The sequence below is a fragment of the Giraffa tippelskirchi genome, chromosome 11 (genome assembly GCF_054371585.1).
Source record: "Giraffa tippelskirchi isolate mGirTip1 chromosome 11, T2T-mGirTip1v1.2.pri, whole genome shotgun sequence".
Lineage (NCBI taxonomy): Eukaryota > Metazoa > Chordata > Mammalia > Artiodactyla > Giraffidae > Giraffa > Giraffa tippelskirchi.
The window spans coordinates 111,835,830-111,847,184 of NC_137285.1; the positions used below are offsets into that span (position 1 = coordinate 111,835,830).

The following is an 11,355-nucleotide window of genomic DNA, read 5'->3' on the forward strand; positions in this document are numbered from 1 at the left end:
CTATCATGATCTGAATGAAACAGAGAAAAGAAAACTGTCCAGAGGGGAAACAGAAGAATGAACCATACACTCAGAGAGAGGCAGAGCACGTGTGTCCCCTCTACACCCTGAAAGAGAGAGAGAAAAAGTCACACCTTGGCCCCCAACTCCCTCAGGAAACCTGGCTGAGTTCTGTGACATAGCTTTAATCTTTCCAATAAATCCTCTTTTTGCCTAAACTGGTTTGAGTGGCCTTGGTCTCATGTAACCAAATAATACCTAAGACAGTGGGAAGCTGAAAAGAACATGTATGTCTAGTCTACGATCAAGTGTCTGTGACATCTGAGTGAGTGTGGGCGACATCTGAGAAATTATGGGTAACATCTGCATGGGTGTGTTTGTGTAACAGGCTGAGTGTGTGTAACATCCAAGCATTTGTGACATCTTGAGAGAGAGTGTGTGTGAGATCAAAGTCAGTGTATGTAGCACTGGAATAAGTATGCATAGTTAGCTGGAGTCAATAAATGTTTAAATCTGTGACCTGTCAGTTGTAATTTCTATCAATTTTCCCTCCACAATCTGGTCTTACATTCAGCCCAAGGGTCCCATCTTTGCAGATCTCACCTGATGCCAGGGCAGACTTTCTTGGAATGCTTTTCTGTCCAGCTCTATGGGCCTATGGAGAGAAGAGCAGCCGGTCAGGTTTATCCCCTCCATGCTCTTCAGGCAATGTCAGCTGATTCTCTGCAACCCCTTTGGAAACTCAAGCCCAGGGCCAAGAGGCACCTCCCCCTTGACCACAGCATCAGACTAGGATCTCTGAAGCTCAAAGCAACACTTGAGTGTTGTCCATGCACAGATAATCATTCACTTATCACAGATAAGTAAAACTGAGGTCCAGAGTCACATAGGATTTGTGGCAAGCAGTCAGGATCTGATCTCAGGTCTCCTGATTCCAGAGCCTGTGTTCTTCTCAGTATGTCACACTCCTCCCAACCAGACTCTACAGATGTCATGAGTAGCTTTTCTCAGCTATACTCAGGTCTCAGTTCTCTTCCAATTTCCCATCAAGTGTTCCCAGATGGGCCTCCATGGCAACACTGCACCCGTGGCAACAGGAGTAACTACAGCCACTTGCTGGCGGCTTGAAACCCACTGGCACAGGAGTTGACACGGGAACAAAGGACACCAAGCCTGCAAAGTGTACAGGCCTATACTTGAGCAGTGTTGAAAGGGTAGATTCATTCTGTGGGTTTCTTGGGAGGAATTTTATTTGGAGAATTGACAACACAGAGATTGCTGCATATAAAGCCCTCAAAAAAGTGTTTCATCAAGGCTGATGCAGAATCCAGAAAACTCAGGAGATACAGCCTGGTTGAGCACTAGAGCAAAGGAACATTATCTAAAGCTCTTTTGAGGAAATGGGAAGACTCTAGCCATATCCAATGGGTGTTGGGAAGGCATCATATTTGGCCACAGTCCAGAAGAAGAATGTATTTTTCATTAAATGCTGAGGCCACTGGTGTGTGTGACATTGTGATCTGAACTTGCTTCATCCATTCTGTTTCCTTTCTTCACGGTTCAATGAGACCTGCCCAGACCACAAGGACAGCTGCAGTGACAATGAAATTATGTAAATTAATTCCTATTCTATTACTCCCAAACTATGTAACTTTCCCAGTAGTGAATTCCTACAACTCAGCTTGAAACTCCAATGGGATTTGCTCTCGAAAGGGAATCGTTTGGTTCCAATCTTATTCCTACCTAAGGCTTATGCAGAACAATATCCTTCCAATATCCTTCCTTGACATCTCACTGTGAATAAATCCTTCAGTGTCTTTCCTAAGAGTGGGATTTTAAGGGAACCTGGTTCAAGTTGGGAAGAGATGGAACGTATAGAAACATAAAGATAGCAAGCTGAAAGCTTAGAAGACAAACTATACCAACAACTCAATTTGCAGAAGGCCTGTCCATGCATGCATGCCAAGTGGCTTTAGTCATGTCTGACTCTGTGCGACCCTATGGACTGAAGCCTGCCAGGGTCCTCTGTTCATGGGATTCTCCAAGCAAGAATACTGAAGTGAGTTGCCATGTCCTCCTCCAGGGGATCCTCCCAATCCGAGGATCAAATCCGCCTCTCTTAAGTCTACCTGTATTGGCAGGTGAATTCTTTACCACTAGTGCCACCTGGGAAGCCCAGAAGGCCTAGCCACTCACGTTCAAAGTGGAGATCCTTGTGGCTGAGCACAGATGAAATGATTTCTGCATGTCGGGCACAGTTGCAAGTTCTTCATATTAGTTAACTCTTAATCTCTTTTCCTCCAGCTCTTAGGCTCACTACTTGGCACAAATAAAGTAATTCATGGGCTAGAAGATCACCAAAATGACTAAGATGGATAGCTGGGGTAGTGAAACAGTAAGAAGGACAGAGAATGGTTTCAGGGTAACTTCTTTGTGTCACTGACATGAGTTTTTAAAACATTTTCCTGCCCAGATTTTTCATAAACCATTGTCAGTGGGTCAATTTTTATCCTAGCTGTCCTTTTCCCACTTGGCTAAGAAACCGTCAGATGAAAAATGGTAGATTTCTATTAGAAATAGAAGGAGAAATCATAAGGACAGCTATTAATGAGATGATTTAAAAATATATATATTCAATCAAGAGTAATTGGGGCTGAGCATAGTAAGTCATGGAAAATTATAAGCTCTGCCCACTCTAGGGCATGACTGACTATTAAAATCTTTTTCACACCATTGCCTACAGAAAGCAGCTGGGCACCATGCCACCAGGGAGGTGGCAGCAGAATGGCCTCATTCCCTAAACAGGCTTGCAAAAAAGAGGACAATCGGTTGAATTGCTGAATCAAATTTAACCCTTTTAATGCCACATCAAGTGGATTTTTGACAAAGAAAAGTCAACAGTTAACTCCTCAAGACCAAGTCATGGAATGACTTAGTTACAAAACATTTATTATTTATGGAATACCCACTGTGAGCTTTTGTATCAATGATCTCATTCCCTTAAATTCTCAAAATAAATATATATGGCCCGTTTTATTCACCCACGTTCATAAAGGCTGAAACTGGAGTTCAGAGAAGCCAAGATGCTCAGCCCAAAGTCCCGTGGTTGATCTGTGGCTGAACTGCAGTGGTAAAAGCTGACTCCACTCCCAGAACTCTTCTCATAAGCCCACAGACAGCTCATTTGCTTGTTCTGTCTTCATGCAGTTATGCTTTGACCTCAGTTAAAGTGAAGAAGAGCTAAAGAGCCTCTTGATAAAAGTGAAAGAGGAGAGTGAAAAAGTTGGCTTAAAACTCAACATTCAGAAAACTAAGATCATGACATCTGGTCCCATCACTTCATGGCAAATAGATGGGGAAACAATGGAAACAGTGAGAGATTTTATTTTGGGGGGCTCCAAAATCACTGCAGATGGTGACTGCAGCCATGAAATTAAAAGACGCTTGCTCCTTGAAAGAAAAGTTATGACCAACCTAGACAGCACATTAAAAAGCAAAGACATTACTTTACCAACAAAAGTCCGTCTAGTCAAAGCTATGGTTTTTCCAGTAGTCACGTATGGATGTGAGAGTTGAACTGTAAAGAAAGCTGAGCACTGAAGAATTGATGGTTTTGACTTGTGGTGTTGGAGAAGACTCTTGAGAGTCCCTCGGACTGCAAGGAGATCTAACTAGTCCATCCTAAAGGAAATCAGTCCTGAATATTCATTGGAAGAACTGATGCTGAGGCTGAAACTCCAATACTTTGGCCACCTGATAAGAAGAACTGTCTCATTGGAAAAGACCATGATGCTGGGAAAGATTGAAGGAGGGAGGAGAAGGGGACAGCAGCGGATGAGATGGTTGGATGGCATCACCAATGCGATGGACATGAGTTTGAGTAAGCTCCGGGAGTTGGTGATAGACAGGGAAGTCTGGTGTGCTGCAGTCCATGGGGTCACAAAGAGATGGACACGACTGAGAGTCTGAACTGAATTGAACCAACAACAAACCTCAGTTAACCAGAACTTGCACCTGGGGATTTTCTTGAATGTTTTTCTTCCGGTTACTCAGAGTTAAAGAGAAAGCTCTCCTATTTCAACCTTGCTAGTTGATAAATTTAGTACAATGTGTGGATCTCTCTTCTCCACTGGCTTATGCAGAGAATGTTGTAGAGTCTTTCTAGGAAGGAACCACTTGCAAAAACGATCTCTTTGAACACACTTCGCACTGTCTAGGACTAAGAGTAGTGGGAATCCTAGAATCCCTGAATGTCTAGATTCTCTTATCTGGGCCTTTGTCTTCTTCCACTTCTTTTCTCCTCGTCTTGCTGATCACACCAACTACTCCAATTGTCTTGCTGTATCTCACTGTGTGAACTTTTCGCTGAACCCAGGGTAGGCAAGGCTGGAGCAGGGAAGCTGAAAGAAAATTCAAGGACCCATAGGAATTGCAGACACATTTATTCTCTCTGGGCAACAGCAAAAAGGGGTCTCCTCAGGTGGGGCTTATATACTTGTACAGAACAAACATGGCCTGTGGCCAAGTGGGTACAATGTAATGTGCATGCACAGTGCTATAAGTGATCTCAGCTATTACATGACCATTATTTACAAAATGTGGGGCAAGAGTGAGAGGCCTTGGGGCGAGAGAGCCTGACCACACCATCTTGGCTAATTTGCTCTCTCCCTACACCCCTGCTCCCACTCCATTACAGGTTAGCATCTAGAAAGAAGCAGAGACTTGGTTGACTTAGATATGGCCTGATACTAGCCTGTATCTTTTCTTCCTTACTAATAAATCTTTTATGTGAGGCTGCTTCATTGTGTTTTACATCATATTCCTCCACGAAAAAAGTGGAGGAAAAAGTAAAATTATATTTTAGTGAAGTGTTTGATCAGCTAGGATCTATTTTGTCAAGGTTAGAGGTCACATTGTATGGTGGAAAAAACTCTAAACCAAGAATTAGTTACAAGAGTTCCAGCCTCAAATTCATCATCTGCTACAGGTGTGATCAGGTGTCAATTTCTTCAACTTCAAGTGGAACTAATGATACTTTCTTCACAAGATGGTTGTGAAGATGAAGCAATATAATGAGTATTAAAGTATTTGGAATGTGTAAAAGCACTGTCAAAATTGTATATGACATGTGCTTGTGACTTTGCCCAGTAACACCCCCACCTGGGGTCCATGTAATTTAAGCATTACCAGGACCATGAATGGAGTAGCATGAAAAAAGTAGTCTTTGGGATCAGATTGGTGTCGGTTCAAGTGCTGAATCTACCATTTGCCATTAGAATGCCCTTGAACAAACTAATTATACTCACTCATTCTTATTTTTTCACCTATAAGGTGAAAATAGCAATACTTTTCTCCTTGAGTTCTGAAGAGTCCTAAAATGGTATGCTGATAAATGTTTAACAATCATCTTTCCAAACTAAAAAAAAAGCCCTGGGTTTGTGGTGTTGGCTTCCATGATGTAAACATTCTCATCACAGCTGATTTCAAGTTACCACTATGGCATCACTGGATGCTGAGTTGGGAAGTTGTGCATAGTTGGCTCTTGCAAGCCAGTCTGAGCCAGCACCAGCCCACCTCTCATGTTAGATGAGTTAACAATTGTGAAGACCCAGAAGAGGTTTTCTGTTTACCAGGAAACTGATAAGTGTACATTGACTTTATTTTGCTTTGGTCCTGTCCTCCAAGGCTCAGAATCTGAAGCAGGCACTGAGACAAGCTCGGAGGCAGGTATTGGTGTGGGGGAGGGGTCTACAAGCAGAGTCATTCCTGCGGTAAAGGAAGTAAGAGGATAACTGGAAGGAAGGGGCATCCTGGTGCTACAAGGAGAACCGGGTAACTAGAGAAAGATAATCAGCAGGAAAGGAGGAATCTTTCCCCCAAGTCCTGGATGCAGTAAAGGATTGTAGTTCACACCCAGTCCTGAGATCATCTGCATCCTTTCATTCCACCATCACCTAGGTAACTGGGGCAAAGTGGGATTAGTTGCCTGGCAACAACGCCCCCCTCTCTACTCCTGTACACACTCACATGTCCTGACCTCTGCTGACATTCCCTCCCACAGGCCATCACCTGTCCCAGCAACACACCTTCTGCCACCCCAAGCCCCTGGCTAAGCCAGGCCCAGGGCCCATTTAATCGGAGTACATCAGCCCACAAATTCACAAGTTTGCCTTCTCTCATGGAAGAGAAGCAACAAAGACAGAGAGCCCAGATCAAGAGCGGGGAGACTTGGAGTCTAGTCTCAGCTTCATACAGGACCTGTTGCTGTAGGATCTTGGGTAGGCTGCTTGACTTCTCCAAGTTATTGTTTTTTCATCCCCCAACTGGAGATTTCCCTCACATTTGCACCATGGAGAGTCTCCTTCATCTGTAAAATGGGAACTATAATGCCTGCTGGGCCAGCACAGAGTCGTCCTCAGGTCCACATGTGTGAAGAGTCCCCTGATGTACAGCGAGTGCCAAGGGTGACAAGGTGATGATTACAATGGCCAGCAACCCTGGCATCAAATGGGCTTCCAGCCTCTCCAGTGTTCCCTGAAGCTCAGCAGAAGCCTTGGCACCAGGAAACCAAGGGATGAATGAAGCCGAATCCCTTCCAGGACAAAGCAGATGACATGCTCTGATGGATTCTGAAGAGGGCTTGTATTCCTGCCCTTCACCATTGTCGGGCCATACGTGCAGGCAGCCCGGAATCCTGCCCAGCAGCTCTTTCTCCCCGAGAAGAAAATTGGCAGTCCTGGGAAGCAAGCAGCTCTCAGGTTGGACTTGATTAGGGACCAATTTGGGCCTGTTAGCCAAGCCTCCAGTATCATCTCGGCCAATTACTGGCCCAGCCTGGCCTGCAGCTGGCTGCTCCCTTCCAAGCTGGACACTTTTATTTCCAGCAAAGCTCACCCTGTGCCTGAGGCAAGAGACCAGGGTGACTGTGGCCCATTAAAAAGATGGAGAGTGAAATAACTCACTCAGTAAGGGAATGGTGTAGGTGGGGCTTGTGGAGTTTTAATTAAAAAAAAAAAAATCCTCAATAAACAGTCTTGTGCCTTGCATGTAATAAGTATGGGAATTTATAAACTCTCCCCTGCTATGGGGCTCTGATGACTATTAAACTTCGCGTCTGGCAGAGGAATTTTGGCCTTATGGGCTAACTGCGCTACTTCACCTCTGCCAAGCCAAACAGGTTGGCAACCCAGGAGGGAGGCCAGTGAAACTGTGTTCAGACTGCCCCCACCTTTCCAGAGCTGCTGGTTCAGACTATCCCCTAACAGCGCTGCAGCACCGGCCCTTGGGAAAGCCAGGATCTGCCAAAAGACTCTCCTTCCGGCTCCTTTCCCTGCCTCTGCGGGAAACTGGCATTCACTCCTGCCCCCTCCGGTCAAAGCACTGCTCCCAGGAATGCAAGTGAGAAGGGTCAAATCTCAGAATAATGTATCACCTCTTCCCCCGCGGCGGGTGCTGCCTTGTATATTTAACAGCCTTCACTTTTTAGCATGGCATACAAAGCCCCCTGCAATCTGGCCCCTCTTTACCTTATTTCTCACAGCTTTCTGCCTCCCACTTACCCCTCCACGCACTCTTCATCTAGCCTCCTGACTGTGGGTCTCTGCTGCTGCTGTTGCCTCTGCCTAGATGCCCATGCCCTTGTATTCTTGACAGGAGCAGTGGCATTGTCATGTGCATAGGCCCCAGGGCCAGCCTAGAGTTTGAATCCCTGCTCACCAGCTGTTTCACTTTTGCAAATTTAACCTGTTAATACCTCAGCTGCTGCTGCTCAGTCTCTCAGTAGTGCCGGACTCTTCGTGACCCTTTGGACTGTAGCCCGCCAGGCTCCTCTGTTCATGGGATTTCCCAGGCAAGAATACTAGAGTGGGTTGCCATTTCCTTCTCCAGGGATCTTCCTTACCCAAGGATCGAACCCGTGTCTCCTGCACTGCAGGCAATTCTTCTACCACTGAGCCACTGTGGAAGCTCCTAATACCTCAGACTCCTCAATATGAAATAAAACTTGTACCTCCATCCTAGGGTTAGTGTGAGGATTAAATGAGCACCTGTTTGTGTTTGGCACATAAGTTTTATATAGCTCATTGTTGTCATTATTATCCTTTAAGATAAATGTCAGCTAACCATAGCCTGCAGACCAGATCTACCTACCTGTATTCATAATGAAGTTCTGCTGGAGCACAGCCACAGACACATCCATTTGCTGACATATTGTTTATGGCTGTTTTCCTGCTACAATTGGAAGAGTTGTGCGATTGTGACACACACTGTGGTCCCAAATTCTAAACTATTTACTATCTGCCAATTGTATTGGCCCTTACTTTAAGATCCAGTTAAAGGAGATGTTGATGCTAACACCCCCAATCCCAGGCTGCGTTCAGCACAATCCTTTCTGTCCCCAGCCCAACCCCCATCCTTGCTCTTCTGCACACTTGTTACACACTGCAGTGACCTGCTAAGGATTTGCTTCCACCATTGGACTGTGAGCCCTTCAAGGGAAAGAAAACTATTTTCTTCTTTTGCTTTTCTCCCATAGGTCACAGCAAATAAGTTCTGACTAATAGATGATAGATCATACCTGGAGCCATAAAGAGATGCAAGCACAAACTTTGTAGGCCGAACACTGATGCTCAACTTGTGATAGGGGCACCTAGGTCACTGAGCGGTGTCACCTGTGACCTTCAGAGGAGTCGTCTCAGGCTTGTCTGCTTCTTGTCTCTGCTTCCCAAGACAGAGTCATTTCAGATTTATATAGCTTCAAAAGCATGAACTGATGAGGCAGAATGAAGAACAACCTTCATATCCACACATGAGTTTTTATTATTAGTTCCCAGTGTTTCAAAGTCTAATTTCTCCTTCTTCTCCTTCTTTCACTAACCTAGGGCTCAGAGGCGGCTCACCAAGTTATACACATGAGGTTTGAAGGAATAGGTGGTGATGAGGCAGGAACAGGGCTCAGGAGCCTAGAAACACAACAGGAAATAACAGTCCCAAATCATAAGAAGGCTGAGAAAATGGAAAGTTGGCCAAGTTTGAGGTTTTCTAGAGTTTTCTTCCACCTAGTCTTCAGTTAAGAAAAAAGGACATCTAAGCTTGAAAATAAGAATGGTAGAAGAAAGGATGTTATGACTTTAATGAATACCTTATTGTCACAATCATACAAGCAGGAGCTACTAACTCACAGCCTTGAAAGAAATGATTGTCTTGACATCAGATAGAGAACGTTCTCTATGAGTCGCAGAGGGAAGGGAGAGGATTTAGTGATGGGCAGGTAAACAACACACAGATAGAAAAGGAACCTTAGTCCCTGCCTTCAGAGAGTTCATCATCTAATGAGAGGTTAAAAACCAGTAGGACTGTAATTGTCCTTGTAAACCTGAGTGAAAACCCAACCGACAATGTGCACAATGAACTCCAGAGACTAAATCAGTTCCTATTACTGTGAAATCTCAGTTTAACTAAAGATTCCCAGCCAGTGACGCACTGACTATAAGCAATATTTAAAACAATAAAACTACCTCGTAACAGGAAAAGAATTCGAAGAAGCCCTTGGGGTCTCTATAAAAAGGTTTGGCTTACATAAACACTTGCTGCGTAATTGAGAACCCAAGAATGCTGGGCAAAAGACTAGGCGAGATGTAACTTTGACAGAGTTACCAATAGGACTGAGGGCAGCAGAAACTCCAGAATGGGAAGGTGCCACAAGGTTAGCATTTTCTAAAGTCTAATCCTTGGGATCTTTCTAGATGTTTTACCTAGAAATTGTGAAGTAAGCATCTTTGCAGAAACTTTAGCATGTTCTTATGTAGTATGACTCTTAGAAGTCAGATAAAATATATAGCAAGGTTTTGCTTCCTTAAATTTTTTTGCATTTCTTAAAGGTTTTGCATTTCTTAAATTTCTGACATGTATTTGATCAGGAAACATCTTTTTTTTTTTTTTTAATAGAATATCACCCAGTTCTCACATTCTGCAGAGACAATAAGGAAAATGATAAAAATGTTGGTAAAATTGTAAGTTCTTTGCAGAGCGATTTCTTTTGGTCTTGCCAGTGCCCAGGACCACACCTGGCACAAAGTGCTCAGAAAGTGTTAGTTAAGTGAAACTACCTGAACTGTGAAGCTAATGTCCTGAATTTAAGTCATAGATAAATCACAGCCCCAGATCTCATGAACTTTCCACAGCAGAGAAGGTAGAGGGAATTTCCATGAGGATGTTTCTTCAGAGTCTAACTGAGCTCAATTTAGAACACAGATTTTACCAGAAGAAACTTGAATAGCTTCAAGTTCATCAGCTTTGGATAAAAGCTACTCCTCCTTGGAAGATGATTGAGTTAGTGTCTTCTGAAACAGTGAGGGCCTATGAACCCTCTTTCAGAACCTGAAGTAACAAACCACTTCATAACACCCCCCACCCAAAGTCGCCATCATACAAGAGAAGTATCATCTGTCACTTTCATCTGAAATTACCAGGACTTCCTGTATGCTAACATTTTACAGAATGTTTAGCAGAAATCCTTAGGCTAGATAGAAATGAGTTTCTAATAATCTCATGAACAAAATTGCATTCTATAACACTCTTGCTGTACCCTTGTATACACTATCAAAGTGCCTGAAAATTATAGAAATTATTTTATCGGCTACATTATTTTCCTCTTGAAACATCTCAACATATCAACTTGAAATTAAGCATCAGAATTCTGCAGTTCCATTTAAATATGTTAATAATCTTAGGTAAACAAACTGAAGGCTGAAATTGTCTACAAAGAATGGAAGGCTGCTTGTTGGAGGTTCACAAACACAATGTAGAATAATTATATGCTAAAACACTTAACCTTGGGAACACACAGAAAATTCACAAAGATCAATTGCTCATAAAAAAAGAAAAAAATTTTAATCAAATGAGAGTTATCTGGTAAATGGCTAGAAAACTTGATGGGAATTCCTTTGATAATACCATTTTGATTTGATTAGTTGTACTATTTTTGTATCTTTAGTAAACAAAGTTTGATTATACTGCTGAGTTTCTTTTCTGTAGAAATATTACAAACCTATTAGTGGCTAAGAAGAAAATGTAGAAGGAAGATCAAAATACATTTTTAAATTACAACTCACCCTTCTCTCTTCTTCTCCTCATATTAGTTTATGAGGGCCACTGTAACACAGTAAAGTGGCCCCCCCTCATCCACAGGGGACTCAATCCAAGACCCCTCGTGAAGGCCTGAAACCATAGATACCAAACTCTAAATATACTGCTGGCCCTCTGCATCCATGAGTGGTACATCCATTGATCTAACTTATGATGGAAAATATTAAAGAAAAAAGTTTCAGAAAACTGCAAAAAGCAAAATTTGAATTT

At 43.2% G+C, this 11,355-nt stretch overlaps 1 long non-coding RNA gene across 1 annotated transcript; it reads left to right on the plus strand.

Annotated features, from left to right (window-relative positions):
* The first annotated feature begins 5,520 nt into the window (after nucleotides 1–5,520).
* LOC145526265 (uncharacterized) lies at nucleotides 5,521–7,029 on the plus strand. The gene is made up of 2 exons (XR_014068812.1): nucleotides 5,521–5,958; nucleotides 6,062–7,029. It is a non-coding gene; the product is annotated as an uncharacterized LOC145526265 (long non-coding RNA).
* Nucleotides 7,030–11,355: the final 4,326 nt, after the last annotated feature.